The following is a 9,525-nucleotide window of genomic DNA, read 5'->3' on the forward strand; positions in this document are numbered from 1 at the left end:
AAATAAGCCATAAGTCAATTTGCATCAGTGGAATTGAACTGGATTTATACCAGTGCAGCTGAGAGCAGGAGTGGCCTGTAATTTGAGCCATTTGAGAACTTAAATTTTTTTCAGGTAGTTGGGATTTTTTTTAAGCTCCTCATTTCACCAGTAATGGGGTTTCTTTGCCCTTTACAAAGTGCCTGGAATGAGGTCAGATTTTTGCAAGCTTCTGCCAACATTTAATAAGAATAATAATTTAATACTGTCCTGCTCAACCAAACCCATTACCTATAGATTCAGATGGAGAGCAAAGCATGACCTGGGGGGAACTGGCCATTTCATGTTCCTGGCAGCCCTGGTTTCCTCACTGGGGATGATGGAGCTGGAGGGCAGAACCCTCCTGGGATTAGCTCCACACCAACTCCTCAGGAAGCACTGGCAATCCATGGGATTTTTGTGAAACTTGGAGTCGTGGTGTGCCACTCTCTCCAAACTCTACCAGTGATGGACACACAGCTCTGACCTTGGGCACACTGGTGGCAATCCAGGACAGCAGGGAAGGGGCTGGAACTACCTGGCTTTTCAGTGGACCTATAAATGAGGTCTGGGGAGCAGTTTAACCCATCTGCCAGGTGACCTGCTTTGGCTGAGGATGAACTTTCCCTTCCCAGGGTTTTCCTCAGCTGAGGTAGATCCCATCTCACTCACTGTGCAGGGAGGGGCAGGGATGTGTACCTGGAGCAGGGGAAGCTGAGCCTCACTTAAAATAGTTATTGCTTGAACAGATCATCAAATCTTGAGTCCAGTACTTGGGATTTTGGAGGAGTTGAGGGGGTTTCTTGTCTGAATGTGGTTTTTTTCCTCTAGCAAATGGTTTGTATTAGAAACTCCACCAAGCAGCCTGGGATCTGTGTGCTGTCACCTGGCCCAGGAAAATAAACTCCAGCTAAGCAATCACAGATCCTCTGAGCTCTGAGGAAGGATCCCTTCATCTTGCTTGGTAGATAACTGTTTAGTCCAGAAGGCAAGGGCATCTGTGCCCCTTCCAGAGGGTCTGTTTGTGGTGTTTGATGGCTGGAGCTCTGGATGCTCCTTACAAATGTACAAGATTGGAGCTCTCAGAGGATTTGGCCTTGCTCATTGCAGGGGCTTATGGTGGGAAAGGTCAGGTTTCCCACTCTTGGTTGTGGAGGGAAGCTCTGCTCTGATCCTGTGTGCCAGGGATGCCAGGGACAAGGGTGCCCTGGCCATGCAGACCAGGGCTAAGGTGCTTGTGGGCATAGGAAGGAGAAAACCAGATGGAAATTAGGGAATGGCACAGCTGTGAGATGTTTGTAGGCACCTATGACTGCAATCAACAGGTTTGAAGTACTAACACTGGTGCCCAAATTTGTCCAGAAAAAGTCTGGACAAGTGGTGATTCGTGTAGGTCCCCTCTCAGTCCCTGTTTGGTTTGGAGAAGAGGAAGCTGGAGGCTCAAGGAGGGCCAAGAGTTGCTGCTTGCCGTTTGCTGCCACTGGGTAATAACACCCTTTTCCTGGCAAAGAATCCCATCCTGCAGAGGAAAATGGGCCAGGATGGCAGGCACTGCTCCCAAAATAAACAGTGAGTTCCTTGGGGGCACCCACAGTGTTAGTGCAGAGGGAATTCACTGCCAGCTCTGGTGCAGGAGCACGGAAAAAACAGCAAATGTGAAGGAGAATGGGAGGAACAGCCCAGACCAAGAAAGCAGCAGCACTGCAAGGCTCCTGCTGTGACACTGAGCTGTGCAAAAGCACGAGTTGGAAATGTCTGATTAAGGGATTTGACTCAAAGTCATCCTAGCAAGTGGTAATTGCTGTTTTCCAAAGCAGTGTTTCACTACAAAAGAAACAAATGACCATCAAAGTGTACGTAGATACAGACTCAGTACACACATTTTTTCAGCTATTTAGTCAAATCCCATCCAGCCTTCAGGTGAGCATGTGAAGCTTTCACACCGTGTTGTTATCACTGCAGCTGTAGTTGTTATCAATATGTGAAATCCTGGCTTGGATGGAGCTGGGATTGGAGGGTGGATTTGAGTAAGAAATCTCAAATTTAGTTTAGGTTAAAATATCATGATTTTTAAGGCAGATTCCATATTTTGGGGTGGTTTTAATACTGGAGCACTGGGAATTAGCATAACCGTGTTGCTTCAATAAAACCAGTTTAAATGCTGACATCAATTGCAGAGCATCACTTCCCTCCCCAGCCCTGCATCAAACAGGCTCCCATTTTCCAACTCAGTGGCCATGCTTTGCAAAGACTACAGGAAATGATGGACTTCAGGTCTCCCAACTAACCTTAGAGGAGAGTAAAATATAATTTACTCGTATTTAGCAGCAGCTGTTTTGACGGTGCGTATTAAAGTGATGGGCAAATATGGTAGCAATTTATCCCAAGTAGTAACTGCAAGCTGCTATTTTAGGTTCATAAAAATGGAGTTGCAAAATGCCATAACACACCGAGTGCAACTATTTTATGATCTCATAAAAATAGCGCTGTGGTGTGTTGTCCTGGGGAGCGCGGGCACTGCCGGCGGGGCCGGGGCTGTGCCCGCAGGGGCAGAGCTGGGCAGGCAGCACTGCCCTCAATTGCTGCTCAGTCCAAGCTGCCTTCCCCTAATTGCAGGACAGGTTACCTTTCATGTCCTGCCAGGGGATGGTCTGAGCATCCCACGGCTTCCAGAGTGCTCTGGAGTTATGGATCATGCTCGGACAAGGTGGTTTGGCTTGCCCAGGACCTGCCGAGACCTAAATTGGGACCATGCCCTGGGCATGGAGCACAAAGGAGGAACTGGGCAAATCGCTGCCAAAGAACATTTTTCTCCTCTTTCTAAGTTAAAAATACACTCAGGGTAGTGTAACCCTTTGGGGATAGGCAGTAGCAGCAGCAGCAAGAGTCCTCTTTGAAGAGCTTGGGGCACTCCTTAAAACCAACAAATACTTTGGTTTGAGCCTGACCTAGAATTTCAAAACACCTCCCCTCAGTGCTCCTGACCTGCAGTGCTTCCACTCAGGCAAAGGCAGAGCTTGTGTGCAGAGAAAGGAGAACTGTTGGAAGCAGGAGCTCAGAGTCAGCCCCAGTGTCACCAGCAACAGCCCCTTGCTGGGACAACTGGTAGTGAAACCAGCACTGGTGCAGTCTGTGAGTCAGGACCTCCTTCAGAGCCCCAGTACACAAATGCCTGTTCTTCCTTTCTACACTCAATTTAGTGTTTAATGTAGTTACAAAGCAAAGGCTCATCCTAGTGCTGCTGGACTTGTGGCTTAATTGTATTTAGACCCAGCTCTGGGCTAGACAGACCTTGGTAGAAATACTCCCCATAGCTGGAAACCCGTGTCTTGAGCTGGCTCTGAGAGGGGCTGGTGTGCAGCTGTAATGGCTGGGAACTTCAGCTGTTACCTTGCAGTTTGGGAAAGAAAAATAGTTAAAACCAGCAGGTCTTTCAATGGATGTACCTGGAAGGGATGCAGACCAAGCCAACTATTTGTAGGTGCAGCGTTATCTCCGCAGCTAAGCCTTCCCAAGACCTGTTCCCCACAGACTCTTCAGGATGCAAAACTTGGCCCAGAGAGCAGTGAGGCCTCAGTGGGTAGAAGAGGTCTTTGTTCAGCCACAGTGAGACCCTGTGGGGCTCTGGCCAGATCCCAAAGCTGCTCACACCTCTGGCAGACCCACGTGTCTTCCAGATGGTTCCAACCCCATGTGTGTGGATCCAATACCTGCCATGCGCCCACAGTGGAGCAGCTCCTCCAGGAGAGGACACCCCTTTTGCCACAAGGATTGCAATAACAGCATCCTGTTTGTCACTGAGGAAAGGCAAATCCTTCAGGAGAAGCAGCATTGCCTCCAGGGACATTCCATCCAGGTTCACATGGAGTGAACATGGCCCAGCATAAGATTAAACAGGGCATTAGTTCAGACAGTGCTAAGGTGGTGAGACTGGGAATCACCTGAGTTTTAGGGGCTGCAAACAAGAAGATGAAGCCGCAAATATGTTGTTCAGGAAAATTCCTGAGCCTTTGCCTTGTTGTTGTCTTCGTTCCTGAACAAACTCACAAATCATCTCCTGTTTAAGGGAAAATCCTCCCCCACTGACCAGCCCTAAAGCATCAGGATTAATGTCAGCCTTAATTTTCAGTTGTCACTTGGAGAGAAACATCATCCCAGCATATTTCATAAATATAGGCTGAATTTTGAAATCCCTGAGAAATGAAAACACTCTCAATTTTTCAAACCCCCCAGGAATGGCTCAGGAGGAGCAGTAACTTCTCCAGCAGAAGGCAGGATGGCCTCCTTCACAGCTGGCTTGCCATCGTTTATCCAGGGAAAGCTGTCCCACAGACAGGGAATAAATTGTGCAATGTGCTCTGTTCCTTGACATCCTGATAATGAAAATCTAATTAGTGTGACTGTGTAGTTTGTTGGGTCAGCTGCTTTGACAAACCTCTCCCACCCAGCTGGAGTCCAACCCAGGTAAACCCTGAGGATCGATGGAGAAAGACTGAACACCTTTGGTATTTCCCTGCTCCTCTGGAAGTTGAAGTTTTAGTTGACACCAGGAGCAGGAATGATGATGAGATTCTCTCTCTGCAGCGTTTCCCACTGGAGCAAGAAAATACAGAGCCAGATCCCTGCAAAAAGGCTGTTGCTTATGAGATTGCCACCCTCATTTCTGTAAAATACCCAAACAGCAGCTGCTCATCCCAGCTGTGGATCCAGCTTTGGCACACTCCAACATTTGAGGGTGTCTGGGATCAGGGATTTTTGGCCATGTCCATCTCTTGGTCCTGCAACATCCTCCCATGCCTTGTGTTCATCAAGGGTTTGATCTAAGGCTCTGTAAAATGACTCCCAAGCTCAGGAGGATGGAAGATACAACACTGTCCTTTTTTATGAGTGATGGGGCTCAAATTAACATTCAGAGTATGAAAAGGAAGGACTCTTGAAAGGGTGTCTCATTATTTCTGGTGTCAAACACTTTAGAGGAAAGCCAAGATCAGAGCAGATTTGGAGGGAGTGGGTGTGAAGTCGGGTTTGTGAGTGAAATCGGGCCCTTCATCAGGGGGAGTGTTGAGGTGATTAACTGCAAGTGCAAAGTGATCTCTCTGGGCTTTGATTAATTTGTTAATGAGCTCATGATAAGCGACACCATGTCTATCTCATGTGTCAACCTTGCTGTGTGTCATTTATCCCTCGAGATTTAAATCAGGCAAAGATGCTTTTCAATGTAATTTTGGACTTGGGAAGGCAGCTCTGGAAACATTAATTGCAGCTGATTTTCCCTTTGAAATTTAGGACTGATTCAAAGCTCGGAGCTTCTTCTTCCTTGACAGCCTGCCAGAAGGGCCAGAGTTTGATCCCTTGTATGAATCTCCCTATTTTCCATTTGCAACCAGGTTTTCAGGGATTTGACTGAATATTCTAATTTGGAAGGGATGCAGAAGGATCATCGAGGCCAGCTCTTGAATTCTGCTGACCACGAATGCAACATCTGAGTTCTTCTGCACCCAAAGATGTGATGCATCTGTGCCCTGATCCTGCAGACATGAATCATCACTCTCCAACTTTGCTCATGGAAATATTTCCAGTGATTTCAGAGAGACCAATGACACCCAACGCAGTAAATGGGATAACGTGTAAAGGATTGGGACCTTAAATTGCAGCTCTAAAATACCTCATTTCCCCAGAGATTTCTGAAACTAAAGGATCAACTTTTCAACGCTGCAAGCCCTGTGTAGACAGAGGCAGAACCCTTCTTGTTCACAAAGGGATGTAATTTATGCAGACAAAAGCAATTTAAACTAAAATTGATCCAGCAGTACAAAAAGTGATTGGGTCAGTAGTTTGGCAAATAAGAAGGATGAGTTCACTCCATGGGCATTTACAGTGGATAATAAATTAGATCAGGCTGAAATATTTTGACCAGAGGGGTGGGTTTTTTTTTTCAATCACAACCAAAGTATTATGCAAGAATCTTTTATTTCAGAGCTTCAGGAGGATGAAACTCAGGTCTGGGTGACGTTTAGAAAAACTGCGTAGCTGGATAAGGAAAGGACTTGTAGTGTGAGATTATGGATAAAATCCTGGCTGAAGTTCAAAAACTTCTGGAAACTGCAAGTATTCTTTATATATACTCCAGTGATCGTGTAACACTCATAAACAACAGACGTAATTAGAAACATTTCAAGGCTTTGAAATTGCTTTGCTTCTGGAGGAAAATGAAACTGTTGTTGTGGTGTAATAGAGACTGAACCCCTGGGTCAGGACGTTGCCTGCATGACAAACAGGCCAAGGGGGATCTGGGGTTCTGCTCTAAAAAGATCTGGGAAAGAAGCTCAGCTGCCTCTCAGCCAAAGCTTCCCAAAGCTCCTGGTTTCATCTTTTTGCATCCAAGTGAAAACAATTTGCAAAGGCTCAAATTGTTTCGGCAAATGGAAATGGGGGTTTCTGAGAGGCTGCAGCTCTTTTTATTGTCTGGGATATTAAGAGAAGCAGTAGATTGTGAAAAAGTTGACAGATTGAAAATGTTTGTCACGTTTTAGTCTGCAGTGGTGCTGGAAACTGCTTCAATCCCTATTACCTGTGATTGAGGATTCCCAGGGCATAAGTGGTGAATTGTAAAACAAAATATAAAGCCAGGATTTCACAAGTAATGAATTTAGGTGGCTATGAACTATTCTCTGCTTGTTACAAAGTGTCTGACAAACAGCCTCTTCTCATGCAATGGGGGCTGGTTTTGTGAAGATGTTCGAGGGAACAGCAAAAAAAGTTCTCTTGGTAGTGAATATTTTGCAGAGAATACTTTCAAATTCTCATTGGAAACATAAGAACTGCACTGATGGGTCTCCAGATTGGAATCATTCCAGCTGGACTCACCTTCCTCTCCTGCATTGTGCTTTTGGTTCATTTTTAGATGCTGCAGAGTAACTTCAAATGGTTGTTTAAAGAAGCCCTTAACAACTGGCACCTTGCAATTTCACCAAGAGACATTTTTCCTTTCACCTTTCAGTTCAAAACCCCAAGAAACCACATCAGAATTGTATCCATTTCACCTCAAATCACAGTTTTTCTTTTCTCTCCGTTTGGTAGCAGGCATTGCTTCCAGAGAAAAGTTCACAGAGTTCAGGGGGGAAATCAGAATAACTCTTTGTGTTTTTCATGTAAGACAAGTCCTGTTTTCCAACAGTCTTAGCAAAGATCTTGCAGCATCCACCTCAAAAGAGGCAGGAGGAGACATGCATTCAAAACCTGGACATTTTCTGCTGTTGAGCTTGTAGGTTGTGATTCCCCTTCCTCCTGTCTCTGAGATGCCACACTGAAATCCTGAGCCCTTCAGCTCCTTGGTGGTGTGGTCAGTGCTGTATATCCCTCTGTCAACCCTTTAAACTACAGTTAGACTCAAACTGGAGACTTTGAAGCCACCCAGGAATGTGATAACTAGTTAGGCTGGGAGCATAATTAGAGATTTTTTAAAGCTGTGTGTCACAGCCACCAGCTCAAAGGCAAGCTTGGGCTGAGCTGTCCATCTGCCTTATTATGCTGACAACAGAAATCCTGCACTGGGAGCCCATATTTCTGTGGTCTCTGCTGAGTTAGACTGGCTGTATTAATCAGCAGAGTTGGGTGGCTCTCCTCCTAACCAAGACAAGATGTAGGTGCCCAGTGTGACTCAAACTCTAATTAAAGATTTGAGGCAATTTCTGGTTTCTTCTCTCCCTCCAATATCCAGCTGCCATGGCAGATGGAGGGACTGTGCTACCACCCTCCATCACTCAGATGTTCAGCTGTTGAACCATTTATTAAGTTGTAAAATATTCACATGACACTTCTCTGTGCTCCTCAAAGCCTTGTTGTTGCTGTGATGCCTGGCAGGACTGACTGAGGGTGAGAGGAGCACCCAGCTGGCTGTGGCTGCACTCCCAGGGATGGGCAGGGGTGGGGCTCCATCCTGGGTCAGATACTTGGTCCTGAGTTATCATAAACTGCCAGCAGGAAGACATCCCTGGGCACCACAAAGCTGAACACTGAATATTTAGGGGACAGCAGGCTGGAAAAATCACTTTAAGGAGGTGTGTTATGTCCTGAGTCAGGCAGCAGCTGGACAGGGGTTTGGGACTCTGCTAAGCCATGTGATGATGTGGATCTGGCCCTTTCTCCACGGCCCCATCTCATTTGCTCAAGTCAGAGTGGTATGATAGACCTGCAGTGGCACAGCATGAACTAAGTAGTTCAAAAGCTGTGTAAACTATAACATGGGCTCAAGCTCTGCCAGGGGAAATTGAAGTTGGAGAGCAGAAAAAACTTCTTTGCAGAGAGAGTGCTCAGGCATTGGAATGGGCTGCCCAGAGAGGGGGTGGATTCCCCATCTCTGGAGGTTTTTCAACTGAGCTTGGCCGTGGCACTGAGTGCCATGATCTGGTACAGGGACTGGAGTTGGCCCAAGGGTTGGACTTGATGATCTTGGAGGTCTTTTCCCACCTGATCCATTCTATGATTCTATAACACAGTGTGCTGTTTGGAGAATCCTGTGTTGTCAGGAGTGGATGAGCTACTGCTCCAAAGCCTCCTGTCTGAAGAAGGAAGAGGGATCAGCAGGAGACTTTTACTAGACCCACATCAAGATTTTGGGTAATAATTTCAAGAAAAATTACTTGCCTTAGGATTCTAAATCCCTTTTTCAAAAAATCTTCCTGAACATCAGGCAACTAAGTGGTTAAAATTGCTACCTGTCTTCTGAAAACTGCCCTTGGTGTTAGTTAAACCAATCTGGTTTATTTTACCAGGAACCAATTGGGTCAGAAACCACATGGCAGCCAGCAAATGTTCTGCTCTGATGTTTTTCTTGGTTGATGGACAGCAGTCAGGGCTGCAGATGGGGTGTCAGCACAGGACCCCTTTCCCCAGGCTCTGGCAAGGGAAAGGCAAAGGAAAAATTGAAGGCTTTCCCCAAAAAAGTTTTTCTGCCATGAGGACTGGGGAGAGATTTGCAGGTGTAGAGCCACGGGGTCATATCAGCTCTGAGCTCAAGGTCTTTCAAATCTTTTGTAGCGTGTAAACCTGGATGTTTGACAGCAGCACTCAGGTATGTCTGCAGCAGGCTCTGCTTGTGAGCAGAACTCCCAAAAACTACCAAACCCCATTCAATAAATGCAGACCTAAGAGCTCTGAAGTCAAGAGATGCAAAGCTGGCTGTATGGTTTTGTGTGTGAACATGAGGTTGGACATCAGGAGGAATTTCTTCTTGGAAAGGGTGGTCAGGGACTGGAAGGGGCTGCCCAGGGAGGTGGTGGAGTCCCCACCCCCAGAGGTGTCCAAGGAACCACTGGATGTGGCACTCGGTGCTCTGGAATGGGTGACAAGGTGGGCATTTGGCACAGGGTGGAATTGATGGTCTTGGAGGTCTTTTCCAACCTGAACAATTCCATGGTTCTGTGACCTCCCTTGTTTAGCAAACTTGGTCTGCTTGAGTTGTGTTACATCTTGTGGATTCTGTTATTAAGGACAGAATGTACCAAC

The sequence above is a fragment of the Pithys albifrons genome, chromosome 19 (genome assembly GCF_047495875.1).
Source record: "Pithys albifrons albifrons isolate INPA30051 chromosome 19, PitAlb_v1, whole genome shotgun sequence".
Lineage (NCBI taxonomy): Eukaryota > Metazoa > Chordata > Aves > Passeriformes > Thamnophilidae > Pithys > Pithys albifrons.